An 18,103-nucleotide genomic window follows, 5' to 3' on the forward strand; every position below is an offset into this window, starting at 1 on the left:
ACTGTTTTCATCCACTGGCTTAGCAATAGTAAGTGCCACAACTGAGATCAACCAAAGTGCCGTCCTATTCGGATCCATGCTTGTGACACACTTGACATTCTGTGCGAGGTAATGTATTGTGGGGCCCTATGCATGTAGAATCCTAAAGTAATACCCACTAGCTGTGATAACCCAGTTAGGTGAATACGGGGACTGCAGACATGGGATGTGTGGCCGCTGTGCTGGCCTGAGAGCACCCTGGGTGAGCAGGGATCTGATGAGGACACTGAGCTGCAGACCCGGGTCCAGAGCACCGCGCCATCACTCTAATGTGTAGTAAGTCAGCTGGTGGGATGCAGAGCCACAGCTGGGTGTTCTGGATTCTGATCCTACCGCTCTCGTTCCCTCCGTGTGACCATGGCCAGGTGTCCACACCCAGTGTCACCCAGTTCTGTCACGCAAACCCAGGGCCTGGTGAGTTGTAGAGAGACTGCACCGCCTGCGCTGTCTGTTGTCTTGTAGAGGAGGGTGCGGACAGCATCCACGGAGTGAATGCTAGCGCGGTGCCGTAGGTCCTGTCGCTTGATCCTAAGGCCTGTGCTTTATAATCAGCATTTCTCTCATACAGAGGTAGGAGCCGCATATAAGGTATGGGACTAGCATGCAGGTGGACTTCCCTCAGTGGAATAATAGGAAGATAAAACAAAGGACAACAGAGACCTGTCCGTGTCCCAAGAACAGTTGGAAAAGCTGGGCTCTGAGGGAAAAACCATTTCCTTTTTTTAAACATATCTGTGTAAGAATGTTAAAAACTTGCAGGTTGTGCTTTTTTGCATGTGTGTGAGTTGTGTGTAATGTTTGTTTGCATGTGAGTGCACATGCTGTGTGCCGGTATGTGTGATCTTAGGAACTAAAGGTTTTATGTAGGAGTTGAGATACCTACCTGGTCCTAGCCGTTCTCTCAGCATCTGCTGTGCTGTGTCTCGGGCACTGATCACAGTGCTGCGATGAAGCACTGCGTTTGTGGAGATGTGCAGCCAGCAAAGCTCTGTCAGCCATATCTAAACCTGCACAGATCCTTCTATCACCAGTCTGGTTACTTTAGAGAAACCTGCGATCAAGTCTCACGAGTTTAAAGGCTTTTTCTCCTTGGCCGTTGGCCGCTGGCGTCAGCTGTCTCATCTGTTGGGAAGGAGTCGACAGAATTGTTACTGTTTGGCTTGATGACTGGTTGGACTTAGGTTAGTCTCGTCTCTGATGGACCAGGCTAGCCTGTTGTTGGTAAGTGAGGTAATTGTCCATCTGCAGCCTTTAGCTCTTCAGCAGTTGAGTTTTCTGGAAACTACACACTTACCTTAGAGGATTTCTGTGTGAGTAATGTACCAACCTAAGTGGAAAGGTCACAGCAGTTTTTAAATCAGAGAACAAAATGTCTTTCATGGTTTTGTCATCTGCCAATTCCCATTCAGATTTCAGTTTATAGTGTGGTGGTGTATGTCCCTTATGAGGAGTGATGTCAGAACAAGACACTGACTGTCACGTTTGTAATGTGCTCCAGGTCTGGGGAGAGGTGCTTAAAGTAAGCGTGGTGTCTGCTGACACCTACTGACTTCCTCGACAGTGGGAAGGACTAGTCAGATACACTACAATGTGGAAGACCCACAAACACATGAACATGCTGCAGAGAAGGCAGTTACTCCAGAGACAGTGAGGAACCACTGAGCTAGACTTAACCCCGAAGTGATCTGGGCGTTTTGCTCTGGTAAAAGGAGAAACCCAAAAAACTTACGAGTGACTGACTAGAGACCTGGCTAGCCGTTAACCCTTTGGTCCTCAACCTTCCTGATGCTGCAACCCTTTACTATAGTTCCTCATGGTATAATGCCCCCCAACAATAAAGTGTCCTTGCTACTTACAAGTTTGTCGCTGTTACGGTTCATGATGTAAGTATTTTTGGAGATGGAGGTTTGTCAGGTGGGGATGAGACCCGCAGGCCGAGAGCCACTGGAGAAGCTTAGGTGTCAAGGCTTGAGGTCAGTGACGACCAAGGGATTGGCGCTGATCAAGATAAACTAGAGAAGCTGGCAAGGAATTGTAGTTAGGGATACATTTAAGGGGTGGGGGGGGGGGAACTTGGGCAAGGATGGCTTTATGTGGTGTAATGACTGTCTGTCTTCCCCAGATAGCCTCTTTGAACAGTTGCTCTTACTAATCGGTCTGGGTGACATTTGCTTTCATAAGAACTAAGCATGAAGGCCTGGTATAAGCAGACTTGGCACGGACGGGGTTAGATTAGAGATTGGTGGGCAGAGGGTGGTAGTCATGTCTCGCCATCCACCCGGGGCCCAGTGTTTCTGCTCTCACTCACCACTTCCTGGTGGGGGATTGACTGTTGATCCAAGGTACCAGGCCTGTGTGGTCTGTACCAAGTGCCACAGCTACCAGTACAGGGAGCCACCAGAAGTGACGTGGCAGTGTTCCCACACGCCTTCCTAATAAAGGCCACACTTGGTACTTTGCCAGAAATGTTTTAAAGATAAATGTTTAACTGTTCTGGTAATAAGCCGTAGCTCTATTTATCTAATTGTCTGGGGAAACGTTTGCGTCCTAAACAGGGGGATGTTCTAACAGATGTGGTGGTTTAAAGCCATAGAGGTCCATTCTCACATCCCCAAATCTAACAGGACTGCACATTTGCTAGAGACAATAGAAGAGAGCCCATTCTTTGGCATTTAAAGATGTTTGTGGAGGCATTCAAAGCCTATCTAGATAGCCCAGTGCAATTTGCCAAACCTTAAATTGCATCTGCAGGCGCCCCTTTTTTTTCAGTGAAGTAGTATCAAAGGTTTTCGATTTGGGATGTCAGCCTAGCTTTGGGGGAGGGGGAGCATTGTCTGCCAGAGTCTAAGTCAGCAGACCTCTGTAAAGGTCAGAAGCACCTCAGGCGTCCTGGATTTAAAGTGCTCTGTGGGGATTCTCAGCAAATCTAGGATTAGGTGAGACATCCGTGAGTCACTACCCCGTGAGAAGGTCCATAATAAAGGAAAGGTGTCTGAATGGTGGTGTTAGAGAGCTCTTAATTCTGCCTTGTCCTGCTGCCTGGGTAGGGGCTTATTTCAAGAAAAGATGGGTAACGTGGGTATGGTGACACACACCTAAAATCTTAGTGCTCAGGAGGAGGAGACAGAGGACACCTGCCCTGCCCTGACTAAGAAACCTTTCTAGAGAGAAAGGGAACTGTGGGCGTGGTTCCTTGATAAAGCCTTTGCTCAAGACATATTCCAAAAAGGGGATGGGTGTGGAGGCATTCTCGACTTCGGGGCTCGTTCCGTTCCTCAGTATCCATCCCACCTGCATTCTCAATATTATTTTCTCCCTTAATCATCTTTCTATTCCATGCCTGACATAAAATGCATGTTTTTTTTCCCCTCCATTTCTCTGTACTGTATTTTTCTCTCAAGCTGATAAAATTGTCCTCGAGCTGAGCTGGGGAAGATAATTAAATGACTTCTGGTGAGTTATGTGAGTTCTGAGCTTGTACAAGCTCTTGGGTTTAGTCCCTAACAGCAGGGAATATGTGAACAAGTTCAGATTGGGGGTGGGGTACGCACCCAGTATTAGGGTTGCGGTTTCTGCTTTTATAATCACATCTTGAAAATGAACTTTGAGCCCACCAAATAATGGTTTGTATCACCAAAGGTTTGATTCAGATATCATCGGTTATTGTAGAAAAAAATTGTTCCTTTCCTTAACATGTGCACTCCAGTAAAGCATGGTGTGGACCTAAGAAAGTCTGAACTGGAATCGTCTGTTGGTGCACACCTTCAATCCCAGCACTGCAGAAGCAGGCTGATCTCAGCCTAGGCTACAGAGTGAGACCATGATTTTTTAAAAAAAAGGAAATCAATTAGAGACTTTAATACTGTCAGCCACTAACATGCCACTAATTGTTCCAATGTTTAAAGGACTTTCTGAAGAGGAAGTGGCACCCACCCACTCACTCTGACCCAGTACAGGATATTCTAGCCAGGGCATTTAGACAGGATGTGGCTGATGACAAGTACTGACTTGGTTACCCTTGGGGTGTCATTCAAACAGGGTGGATATAGTAATGTGCCAAGTATGTCAGCCCTGGAAAGTTGACATATTTTTCAATGCCACCTTCTCTACCTGTCTGGATTGTCAGAAGTACACTGTCCATCTTCCCAAGGTAGTTACGGGGAAGGTTAGGTTTTGTTGTCGTTTTAAGCTCAGTCAGTCCTAAACCTCATTCTAGAACAGTGGAGTTAGTCATCAATGCCATGACTGCTTTATTGTACTCTGAAAATGCAATACATTTTAGGAACCAGATTTTTTGATGAATCTGTGTTTGATGAATTGGTATCCTTAAAGAAACAGCTTACAATGACAGGTGTTTCAGTGGAGGTCATATTAGACTGCTGTGCTCGGTAGAGCCCGGGACTACCTCCAACAAGGACTAGCTTTCTGCTGGCCAGGCTTCCAGAACCCAGGGTCCACTCAGACGGTGAAGCTGGGTGGCTCAGCAGCCCTGGTGTGCCGACGGGCTGGAGACCCCTGGGAAATCACTGGACCTCAGTGTGTGTGAAAGGCTGAAGGAACTGGGTTGTCTGTGTAACCCTGGCTGCTCTGTAGGCCATGCTGACTTTGATCGCTAGAACTCTGCCTCCTGAGTGCTGGGGTTAGCCTGGCTAAGAAGCTAGATTCCAGTGTAGAAAGGATGGGAGAAAAATCTGTCCCGGTGGAGCCAACCCCAGCAAGAAGGGGAGGAGCCCCTGGACAACAAAATGTCCTCAGATCACCACACACAGAAAATAAGAGCTGTCAAGAAACACTTCAAAAGACATGTGTATTAAATGACTACACATTTGAAAGCAACAAATCTTTATCAGTTGTAGGGTTTTACAGCTGATAATCTCAGCCCTGGGGAGGCTAAGAGAGCATCATAGTTGCAATCTGGACTACATAGACCCTGTCTAAAATCACAAACCGGGCTAGCAGCTAAGCGCACCCAGAGGTCTTGCAGAGGATGCAGGTTCAGTTCCCTGTGCTTACATGACAGCCCACAACTGTGTCTAACTCCAGATGTAGGGGACCTAACACCTTTTGGCCTCTGTTGGGCACCAGGCACACACATTGAGTACATGCAGGAAGGCACTCTTACATATAAGTGAACCTAATAAAAACAAAACAATCAATTGGCCCACAGAACTAAGCCACAGAAATGTAAATCACCATAAGTACTCAAGAGCTTAACATATAGATGAAACACCACAAGGAGAGTCCCAGGTTAGAACATAACCATTGCTAATGGAAGTGGGAATCAGAAACTTTAGATAAACCAAAAATTGGATCTGCAAATATTTACCAAAATTCAAACTACACCTGTTTGCCTAGGTGATTCTAATGTCTGTACCTAAAGAGAAAAGGTTATATACCAAGTTGATTAAACATTGGCACTGTGTGCCTATCGATAGGAAGAATAATTGAACAAATTAAGATTGATTGATGCATAACATACATCGGTATACAGTTATCAACAGTAAGTTTAGTGGTGATCATGCCTGTCAGCCTAGCCCTCCAGAGACTCAGGTAGAGTCAAATTCAAGACCAGCCTGGAGACAGATACAGATCTAGACACGCACATACACACATACCCTGACTGGGGGGGTGGGAAATGGGCATGATAAGTGCATGGTGGCACATGCCTGTCATGCCAGCATTCTAGAGGCAGAAGAGGATTACTCCCAAGTTGGAAGCAGTCTGGTCCACACAGTGACTTCCTGGCAAAAACTTTTTTGGGGGTTTTTATTGTTTGTTTTTGGTGGGGTTTTTTTGTTTTTGTTTTTTGGATTTTTGAGACGGGGTTTCTCTGTGTAGCCCTGGCTGTCCTGGAATTCACTCTGTAGACCAGGAATCCTCCTGCCACTGCCTCCCAAGTGCTAGGATTAAAGGCATGTGCCACCACTGCCTGGCCAAAACTTTCTCTTTACAAAAAGGTTTGATTCATAAGAGTTGGGAGTTGAAAATTTGGGAGGGAAAAAAACAAGTGAAAAGTGTTTTCAGACATGAGATATTTTAAAAGTTGTATTGTCAAGTTTTCTTTTTGAGATGAGTTCCAAATATATCCAAGTCTCATTATTATGTGTAAATATAGATGATATGTGGAGGGTGATGTGCAGCAGGAAAGTCAAAATTGTGGATAACTGGAATATATTCTTGATGTTCTTATGTTATCCTTATGTAAAAATACTTTTAGATTTCATAAAGAATGCAGTCAGCATTGTAAGTCACAATTTTTTTTCTAATCTTTCAAGAAAGCCAAGAGTTTAGCTCTCTGGTATTACCTGAAATTCAATCTTTTTATACAGCTAACTCAGGTCAATCATGTGAAGGACAAAGAAGCAAAAACACCCCCCACCCCCCACCCCACCCCCCACTGTCAGCTTTTCCTGAAGATTAAACTCAGTCATTTTAAATTGCAAATAGGGAGCCTGGCTGGATTCTTAGCACAGATTTACTGACTGCCCTGTGCTGAGCGATTGTAGCTTCTAAGCCGTCTTCAAGGACAGGTCTTGAATGGCCAAGATTCCAGGCCCATCTTTCCATGCTTTGGAAAATACTTTATTTTTAGAACCCACGTAATTTTCTTTTAGATGTCAATAAATTGGCATTCACAAGGTATTTTTCAAGTCAATTTCTGCTCTTGATTTGTGAACTAAATTGACTTTTCTTGTTTTTGTGGCTCTGGAGACTGAGCCAGACTCTATCCTGCCTCTGAACTGTAACCTCGGTTCTCAAGAGTACATCCTTCTGAATTCTCTAGAATAGAAGAGTGGTCCTCCACCTTCCTAATGCTAGACCCTTTAATACAGTTCCTCATGTGGTGGTGGCAAATGGGTTTATTGCTATCTCCTAACTATAATTTTGCAACTGTTATGAATGGTAAAGTAGATAACTGATATGGGAACTCCTGTTGACCCACAGGTTGAGAAAGCTCACTGCTTTAGAAGGTATAGTGACAGTTAGCCATTTTATATAGTAAACATGTAGTTTTCTCCATACTTGTTACATTGTTTCTCAAAGTTACTATCCAGGGGTCTGGAAGGGATAGTTCAGCAGTTAAGAGAGCTTGGTGCTCAGTTCCCAGCACCCACAAACCACCTGTAACTCCAGCTCCAGGGGAATTTGCACTCTTCTGGCCTCCACAGGCACCTGAACACACGTGCATGCACACCACACATAAATAAAAATAACTTTTAGTTGGGCAGTGGTGGCGCACTTCTTTAAGCCCACCATTTGGGAGGCAGAGGCAGGTGGATTTCTGAGTTCGAGGCCAGCCTGGTCTACAGAGTGAGTTCCAGGACAGCCAGGGCTACACAGAGAAACCCTGTCTCGAAAAAACAAACATTATATATATATATATATATATATATAAAAAAAACTTTTTTGAAGTATCATTTTTTTCAGGCTATAATGAGTGTTTGCTGTCCCTTTGCGCCTCACGCCCAGTCCATCTTACCCAACCTGTGCCTCTAAGGCCTGAAGTCTCCAAAGAAGAGAAACAAGTGGTGGTGGTGTTTTAAGATGTAACCCAGGCTGGCCTTGAACTTGTAACCATCCTGCCATAGCGTCCTGAGTACCGAGATGGCAAAGGTGGCAGGCTTGAGCCACCACTCTGCCCTCACCTGTGTTTTTTATTGTTTTGGGTTTTTTGTTTGTTTGTTTGGTTGGTTGGTTGGTGAGTTTGTGTTCATTGTAGCCCTGGCTGGCCTAGAACTTGCTGTGTAGTCCAGGCTGGCCTTGAATTCAGAGAAATTTGCCTCTTAAATGCTGGCATTAAAGGTGTCCGTCAGCATGCCTAGATTCGCCTGTGTTCAGAGAGAGGGAGGAAGGGAGAGAACACTGCAGCTCTCTTCAGGCACACCAGAAGAGGGCATCAGATCCCATTACAGATGGTTGTGAGCCACCATGTGGTTGCTGGGAATTGAACTCAAGACCTCTGGAAGAGCAGTCAGTGCTCTTAACCATTGAGCCATCTCTCCATCCCTTTACCAGTGTCCTTGGGAGCAGAGGAGACTCTGGAGAGACACCCCCGGAACTCTCCCAGACCCTTCAAACCAGGCAGAATAAGGGCGTGATAACACTGAAGACTAGAGAAGGAAAAAAACCTGGGCGTGACTTTCATTTCCCAATGAGTAAAGACCACGCCAGCCGCATTGCAGGATACCGCCCAGACGGAATAAAAGCTGTCCTAATTAAATGGCCGAGCTGTTTTCTAGTAAGTCATCCAGAGCCTGGATGTGCGCAGGCAGGGCTTACAGGATGTCTGCGTCTGCAGAGCCGTGGGGACGGGAACGCGGGTGCTGAGCATACAGTAATGGTTTTGTGGTTTAGCTAGAGAATGTCCCGAGATAACGATTTTGGTTTTTCAGTTGCTCCTAAGAACATTTCCACTATTGATGAGGCCTGCAGTGTCGGTAGGGAGGAGGCGCTGCCATTGATTTCCGCGTCTGGCTAGTCTTTTGTCGGCAAATTCGCACTGCTTTGAAAATGTCACCAAATATACTGTGCTTGAGGTACCAGAGGCAAAAAGCACAGTGAACCGTGTAGTAAAACTGCAACCCAATACCAGGCTGACAGCACAGCCTGATGGCTGAAAGTGCTTCTGACGACCTGAGTTCATGCCATGTTATGTGCACACGTGTACACACACACATATTCTCTCTCTCTCTCTCTCTCTCTCTCTCTCTCTCTCTCTCTCTCTCTCTCTCTCTAACTAGACTTAAAAGTACCTATATTGAAGAGCATTGTATTGAATTAATAGCAGAATTCTAAGACACGGTCTCATATTTGTTATTTCATATTAAAAGTCTTTTTTTTTTTTGGATTTGGTTTTTTCAAGACAGGGTTTCTCTGTGTATCCCTGACTGTCCTGGAGCTCACTCTGTAGACCAACCTGGCCACAAACTCAGAAATCCATCTGCCTCTGCCTCCCAGAGTGCTGGGATTATAAGCGTGCACTACCACCGCCCGGCCATATTAAAAGTCTTATCAGATGTTGTTCTAGTTCATTTTCTGTTGCTGTGATAAAAACACTGATCAAAAGCAACTTGGGGAGAAAAGGTGTCCCAGGAAAGGATTGCTATTGCTTTGAATCCAGAGGCTGCCCCACCCCCACCTTGCCCACGCGCCAATCTGGTGGAGGCGGCTCCTCCGTTGATTTTCCCTCTTCCCAGGGATGGGCTAGGTCTGCATCAAGTTGACAAAAACTTGATCAGCAGAGATGTAATTTTCTTTTTATATTTGTTTTATACTTCGTGTTTACTGCTATTTTAAAGGCCTTTTGATTCAGGGTAGGTAATCCTAGCCCTTTAAGAGGCTGAGACAAGAAGATAGCCACAGCTTGAGGAAGATGGGGAGATGGCTCAGCTGGTAGAAAGTCTTGCAAACCTAAAGACTCGAATTCAGTCCCAGAGCCCTGAGCAAAGGAGGTTCGGTAGCGCATCTGTAACATAGGGCTGGGTTAAACAGGCAGGAAGACCTCTGGGGCTTGCAGTGAGTCCAGCCTGCAGGGTAAACTCCAAGCCAATAGGAAACCCTGTCTCTAAGGAGTACGTGGCGTTCCTCAGGTGACCTCTGAAGTTGTGTCTCCTGCCTCCATGCACATGCCACACATTTACACATACATACACATAGAACATGCATACATATACATTTTTTTTTAAGTTGAGGTAGCAGGAGAGATGGTTTAGTGGTCAAGAGCATTCACTGTTCTTGCAGAGGTCCCAGGTTTGGGTCCCAGCTCCCACATGGTGACTTATAATCATCTGTAACTCCATTTCCAGGTAAATCATTCTCTTCTGGCCTTGGCACTAGGTATGAATGTGGTGTACACACACACACACACACATGCAGACACATATGCAAGCAAGACCTGTATACACAATATATCTGAACACAAAGTAGCTGAGTAACTGGGGATGACCTCCATCATTGCAATCCTCCTGTTTCATCCTCTCAAGCACTGAAATGACAAGCCTGTGCCACCAAAACCAGCTATTTTGTCTTTTGGGGTTTTTTTCTTTAATTTTGGTAAGGGTTTGCTGTAGTATGGCTGGTATAAAACTATTTGTTTGTTTTTTGTGTTGTTTTTTATTTAACCTCAGCCTCCTGGTAATTGGAATTATAGATGTGTATCCCCAAGCCAAGCCTTTCTTAACTGATAAATAAAAACATTAATTTATACATATTAATGGAGTACCTTGTACTGTTTCTTTCTTTTTCTGTTTTGGTCCCCCTACCCGCACTCCCACTGCTCCCCTGAGACAGGGTCTCTCTGTGTAGCCCTGGCTGTCCTGGAGCTCACTCTGTAGACCAGGCTGACCTCGAACTCAGAAATTCACCTGCCTCTGCCTCCCAAGTGCTGGGATTAAAGGCGTGCTCCACCACCGCCCGGCATGTTTCCTTCTTTTTTATTTTCTAGACCTGGGGCCACCGTCAGCCCAGTGAGCTAGTAAGTTAGGACGCCGACGACGACCAACGCCGACTACGATGACCGACGACGTAGCTCAAGCTGGCCCTGAATTTGAGGCAGTCCTCATCCTCCTACGTTCTGAGATTGAAGACCTGAGCCACCATGTCTAGCTTGAGGGAGATTTCAATACATGCATGTGCTATATAGTATTTAAGCCAGATGAAACATGTACAAATCTGCACTAGTCAATGTTCTTTAATGCATGTCCTGTGGGATATGACCATTTTGGGGATCGAATGACCGACCTTTTCACAGATGTCATCTAAGACTATCAGAAAGCACAGATAGGGCTGGAGAGATGGCTCAGCGGTTAAGAGCACTGACTGCTCTTCTGAAGGAAGGTTCTGGGTTCAATTCCCACCAACATGGTGGCTCACAACCACCCATAATGAGATCTGATGCCCTCTTCTGGTGTGTCTGAACACAGCTACAGTGTACTTACATATAATAATAAATAAATCTTTAAAAAAAAAAAAAGGAAATCACAGATGTTTACATTACAGTCCATAACAGTAGCAAAATGACAGTTATGAAGTAGCAATGAAAATAATCTTATGGTTGGGGTCAGCCCAGCACGAGGAACTGCATTAAATCGTCACAGCATTAGGACGGTTGAAAACCACCAATCCAGAGGTATAGAACCTTGTGTATATAGACAGGCAAGCACTCTGTAACTTAGCTACATTCCCAGACTTTTAAAAATAAAAATTAATTTTTTTTATTTGAGACATTTAGCTAAATTCCAGGCTAGCCTTGAACTCCTGACATCTCAAATAGCTGGGACCACAGACCTTTCTGAGATAGTTAGCCCTTCTAGAGTTTTGAAATACATACTATTATCTAGAGTCATGCTGCTCTGTCATATTGAAGCACAGCGTCTTGTTCTATCTCACTGAAATGATGTCAGTGGGTTTTCTGATTGATTGGTTGGTTGGTTTTTCAAGACAGTTTCTCTGTGTAGCTCTGCCTATCCTGGAAATAGATCTGAAGCCCAGGCTGACCTTGAACTCAGAGAGCTGCCTGCCTCTGCCTCCCTGGTACTGCAACTAAAAGCCTGTATCACCAGCACCCTGGCTCCCGGACTTTTAAAGCACAGCTCCCTCCTGAAAGGGTTACTTGAAGTCAGAACACTGCACATTTCTCTACCCTGCTTTCCTCTTCAAACTGAACACAGTTTAAAAGAATTAAAAGGAGGTTCTGAGCCGGGCGATGGCGGTGCACGCCTGTAATCCCAGCACTCTGGGAGGCAGAGGCAGGTGGATTTCTGAGTTCGAGGCCAGCCTGGTCTACAAAGTGAGTTCCAGGACAGCCAGGGCTACACAGAGAAACCCTGATCCGAAAAAAACAAACAAGACGTTCAGAAGCAGCCAGGCATGGTGACTTACCCCAAGATCCCTTCCCTGAGGAGATGGAGATTAGAGGATGGCTAGGAGCTCAAGGACTTCCTGTCTTACTGAAGAAATTCCAGGCCAGATTCTAGGAGGGGGAGGGGGAGGAGGATGAGGTGAAGGAGGAAGAAGAAGAGAAGGAGGAGGGAAGCAAAGATTATGAAACAAGGAGTTGAGTTTGTCCTGCTTCTGGGCCCTCTGAGAAGATAACAGTACCACTGGGGTGTCACACAGTATGGTGAAGCGTATTTTTGACAAAAATGAAAACAAATGACATTTTATAATCATGTTATACTTGTATATCCCTTTGCCAGAATATGGTCAAAGATACAAAAGGCAAATGCATTAACTGAAAATGGCCCATTTGTTCCAGAATGATCCATTCAACACCTATTAAGCACAAGTAGTGCAAGTAAAATGTTCCTGCTTTCTCAGCTGAACAAAATTTAAAAACTTAGTCTTTCTTCATATCATATAATAGGAGTCAGTGTTTACTGGGTGCATATTATATACCCACACCATTAATAATGACTCTTCTGTTTTTTTACACAAAAATGTAATTTGTCCAAAATTCCATTAGGTGGGGGAGACCTAGAACTCAAACCAGGGAGTCTGTTCTGTAACCATCTCTGATAGTGAAGCATCATTTCTAGGTGCAGACTCTTTAGGATTACATGGTTATTCCTTCAGTTTTATGCATGAAACTTGAATGTCAAAAAGCGAAACATTTCACAAAAAGCAAAACGAACTTTGTGTGGCGGCTCGGGCTTATAGCCCCAGCCTTTGAGAGCTGGAGGCCAAAGGATAAATTCAAGAGACCCCAACTCCATAGCAAGTCTGAGACCATCCTAGGCTACCCCAAACCCTGTCAGAAAGATGGAAGGCAGGAAAGAATGAAGGGCAAAGTGACAGTGTTCGCATCCTGAACTGTGTTGTTATCAAGGAAGACAAACAGTAAGTAGATTCAGTCAGCGCCCGCTGAATAAACCAGAAAAGAAGCATCTGAGGAGATGGGATTCACACATGATCAATAGCTTCCCACTCACGTCACTGTGGGCACGTCTTTCCCGGAACCTGCCAGATCTCATGAAGTTTGACAGTGATTCCTCCTCTACGTGAAGTTCAAATAAAACACCCGAGATTCAGGACACACAGTTCACAGTCCATGTGCAAATAGTTCCCCCTTTCCTAATCATGAGTGTCGCAGAATTTAACTTTTTCCTATATTTTCTTGCTAGCAAGACCAAACTCATTGTGTGGGGATAGCCACCAGAGATGACTACTTAGACATGGGTTTAAGCAAATAAGAAGTCTTTATTAGCCAGGTGGTGCCTACACTGGTTGTTTAGGATCCCAGGGTAGCCCTGAGCTCTTCCTAGGGTGAGCTTTTAAGCACAAAAGTCAACATTCTGAGTTAATACACTTCAGTTAACAAGAACAGTTAGCCAGAAGCTGAACTACAGAAGCCAAAAGCAAGGTTAGTACACTTAGAGACTTTCCCGGAACTGTGGACTTTGATGGGTTAGGTCTTTGTCTTCATTTTGGCAGGAGGTGGTGTCTCCGTGCTGAGTTTTACAGCATGTGGTACTTCCATCATGAAGTCAGCTGTGCTAAGGTCTGGGGACCTACTTAGCTCTGGGGACCAGTTACAGTATGAGTTTTGCAGGTTCCTCTGAAAATGCATTTGCAACTTAGCTCCAGTTTGTTTCAGGTTACTGATTGATGGCTAACTCCTTGGTATGTCGGGGAAGCTGGTTGTTTTTTGTTTTGTTTGTTTGCTGTTTTTGTCAGCCACACACAGCCGTGCCTGGCTTTTTTTACTTGGCTGCAGGGGATTTAAGAGTGAACAGAGCATTTCCCTACAGTCTCTGCTGCCCAGATCCAGGCGCAGGGCCTGGCTCTTAGCAGAGGGCTGAATGTGACTGGATATGCAAAGAGAATTGGCTCTTTATGTGGCGGACAAAGGGAGAGTTTGCAAACATGTAAATGTAACATGTTAATTATTCTGAACTCTTCAAACAGAAAAAAAATGCTTCTGCTATTGGCCCAGCATCTCAGAAAATACCTCTGATATCTCTAGCACACTGTATCAAGTCTGATGTCGCCCAATGAGCTGGTGATTTGGGTTGGTGAGACGATACTTATTGTACCAGGTGTGATGTTCCACATGATAGAAGGCAAGAACCAACTCCTATAAGTTATCTTCTGTCTCCCTAATATTGGATCATGGCATGGACTCATACATACATACATACATACATACACACATAAATCTAATTTTTTAAAAGCTGAACTAATGATGAGCAAAGGGAAGACTGTGCTTGAACATATACTGTGTCACAGATATTATAGCGAAGGGAGGTGAGCTCAGGAACTTTGGAAAGGTCATGGCACACTTGCGCCTCCAGAAGGGAGAGCCTAATTAACATTCCTCAGACCACTGAGGGATGGGGGCACCTACCTCATTCCCTAGACACCAATCAGTTTAAAGTCACACTGTTCTGCCAATCACTTTGTGCCTAATGGCGGGTGCACTGGACGGGCTGCACATGGTCATTCTCTCCCAATGTGCAGGGCGACCCCAACATGCTGGAGTAAATAAAATTCCTCTTCCTTTTGCATCGATTCCCATCTCCACATTGTTTACTCAGGGGTCCCTGGTAAAGTTAAGGCTCGCCAGAATCTAATAGTACATTGTACTGTTCTAAGCCTTACACATGGATCATTCAGTATTCCTAAGAATCCTGTGATCTGATTATTACAGCCAAAAAGAAAAAAAGCAAGGCAGGCACACGTGGCCAAGGCCACACTGTGGAAAGTGATAGAGGTGACCCGAGGCGATACAAGTCTGATATCCAAGATCCTAGGCATTTTCCTCTGCTGCTATTCTTATATTTAGATCTCATTACTGTCCTAAGAAAACACATCCTCAGACTGAGTGTGGAACTTTGCATAGCATATCCAATACTGCCGGTTAGATCCCTGCCACCAATCATATACATTCAACTTCTGGAACCCTGATGTCTGAGACTGTTCTCTCCTTCCGGGCAAGCATGCTTCCTTAGCTCCAAGGGTAAAGTGCTCATCAAGCAAGCCTGACATTCTAAGTTCGATCCCCAGCACCGACTCCACAAGGTTGTCCTCTCTCCACTCTTCCTATCCTTGGAAGGAGAAGAGAAAATGTATCAAGTGCCCATAAAATGCTTGGGGAACAGAGACTGGGTATGGGAATATAAAATTGGAAGCAGAGACAAGGACAAGGTTAAACCAGAGTCAGGCAGCCTGGAGTTAACCTTGAGCTGTGGAGGAAACTGGAAGGTGAGACTGAAGGTCAGGCTGGCTTCGGAGAGCACTCCATTGAAAGGAGGAAGCAAGGGGACCAGATGGAGGACTTTCCTGAGCACTGTGATAAACTCGGACTCGGGAGGAAGCAAAAGCGATACAGCACTTATTAAAACAGTTGGTAACAAAACAGAGGCTGGGGCAAGCCCTTCTGCTGTCCCCTGGGGTACAGTACCTGACAGCACCTCTGCCCTCATGGGACGTGGGGTCCTACTGAAGTTACATTCAAGACTTGGGGCTTAGGGACCAGGACATGACTGTCATGGGATTTCCGCATGAGTAGACTGCTCAGACAAGAGTGTAAGCCAACAGAAAGGCTTTATTAGCCAGGCTACAACTGCACTGTGTGTTTGGGAATCCCTGAGCCTTTCTCAGGTGAGCTCTTAAGCACAAAGATGATGTTCCGGATTGGCACACTTTAGGTAACAAGAACAGTTAGCCAGAAGAGGAACTCCAGAAGCTAAAAAGCAAGGGTAGTATGTTTTGGGACTTTCCCAAAACTATATGGGCTTTGATGGATTAGGTCTCTGTTTTAATTTTTATAGGTCTTGCTTTCTGGGTACTGAGTTCTACAGATGGAATGGTACTTCTATCATGGAGTCAGTTATGCTAAGGCCTGCTTGGGGCCCTGTTAGAGTAACCATGTATCAAAATGAAAATTATGGGAGAGACAGGTTCTCCATTATATGTATATGTGTATGTTGGTATATGTGTGTGTATATATATATATATATATATATATATATATATATATATATATACATATATATATATATATGTATATAATGTGTGTGTGTGTATGCATACATATATACATATACATATATGGTGAATATGTACAATATATTCATATGGGCAGCTGCAAAATCAAATCAAAATCAAAATTACAAAATCAAGGCATTGCCAGGAGACGTGTGGTGGTTATGGCTGAAGATATCGGGGAATTAAAGAGGGCTTAGTTCTGACTTGGAGTATTTAAGGGAAGAGCCAACTTCTCCAGCCAGCAGAGGAAGGAAGCCCAGGGAAGCAGGAAATGCTGCCAAACCAAGTTAGTGCTGGAGAGGAGGCAGGCAGATTGGCCAGCAGTGCTATCAGGAGCTCCACAGGGAGAAGGGAGAGAAACCTTGGTGACCTTGTCTAGAACAGTGTTATTTTTTTTTTTTTAACAAAATCTTCTTTTACCAATGAAGACTCGGGAGCCAGATGCTGGGGTAAAAGCCTGCTAGCTTAGAGAGGCAGAGAAAGCGCCCAGCTGACCTCACTCCTCAGCTAATGTCCCAGAGCCATGGCCCCTCACACCATCTCAAACAACCTCCTTCAAACTCAGTGTTCTTCCCTTCTGCTTCCTGTGGGTCTCTCTATCCTTCCTCCTGACTTCCTCCTACTCTCTATGGTTTTATCTTAATAATCCTATGTTCACTTCCTGTCAGCTGGTTGCTTGGTCCACCTTTTGACCTGTAGTTGACTTTATTTAATCCTGTTTACAGTATTCAACCAGAAAGCTCCTGGATTAAAGGTGTGTGCCAAGGCTGAGCCGCACCACAACTAAAAACAGGGTTTCCCAGGAAATAGCAAAATCTCAGGTTCCCAGTGGGATCAAATATCCTGCAACAGAGCAGTTCCCATTCCTGGAGTAGGGTGAAGTCAAAGTGTGGTAAGGCATGAAGAAAGAGAAATGAAAACCAAAGGTGTGCTGTCTTCAAAGTATTCAGCCCAATTGCCAGAGATGAAGATGAATGATTGTCACGTGAAATGTTCACATTAATTGAATAAACAGTTTATGAAACTACAATAGAGCCAGGGCGGTGGTGGCACACACCTTTAATCCCAGCTCTTGGGAGGCAGAGGCAGGCAGATTTCTGAGTTCAAGACCAGCCTGGTCTACAGAGTGAGTTCCAGGACAGCCAGGGCTATACAGAGAAACCCTGTCTCGAAAAACCAAAAAAAAAAAAAAAAAAACAAAACAAAACAAACAAAAAAAAACCATGGGTATAATTTCTACTTTTATTTTTTCACTACGTAAAAAGCCAACACAAAATGTGCTGGCATGAACAATAACTATTTCTGTCAATGAGCGGCCTCCAAGTGGCTGGCTTTTGTTGGGGCCTAGGAATCACTTCACAAACCACACAAACACCGATTTCAGTCAGATAGGAATAGTTTATCGAACATATGCCCCAGGACTGGTTGACCAGGGCCATGATCCAGATTGGGGAACTGAACTATGACCCTGAGTTAAGATCCTACAGGGTTTTAAGCCCCAAACCCACAAATATCTGTGCCAAGTTTTTCTACCAGTCAGGATTTAGGTATAGGGGTTTCCTTCGGGAACATGGCTTTGTTGTACAGTAATCCTGTTCCCATTGGCTGGGATAATCAACTGTGGCAGGGGGCTTGCCTTGGCTACTATTTATGTTCTAACTTGTCTACCAAGATGGGACTTGTCTAACATTCATGTATTAACTTGCAAACCAGGATGTCAGTTATCCATCCATGTACAGGTCGCTTTCTGCCAAGCAGGATGTCAGTTCCCAGGGAGGTCTTGGGAACTTAAAAGATATAAAACATTACTCAAAATAGAAGTCTGAGTCCAAATAGCGTCTTATATTGGTGCATGCCTCTCTCTTATGCTGGGGTCCATCCCAGGGGCAGCTTATACCAATAAAGGCTTATACACAGGCACAGGAAGTGCTGTTGGGTGCTTTGGTTCAGGTCCAAGTTTATTGTGGGTAACTAAACAAAACACTGCTACTGACTTCTATTGCATTTGGTTTCCAAGGACATAGAACATAATAACCAATCATGTAATTGTATGTATGAAATCCATCTTGGCATTAGA

This window comes from Apodemus sylvaticus, chromosome 20 (assembly GCF_947179515.1).
Source record: "Apodemus sylvaticus chromosome 20, mApoSyl1.1, whole genome shotgun sequence".
In the NCBI taxonomy this organism is placed as follows: Eukaryota; Metazoa; Chordata; class Mammalia; order Rodentia; family Muridae; genus Apodemus; species Apodemus sylvaticus.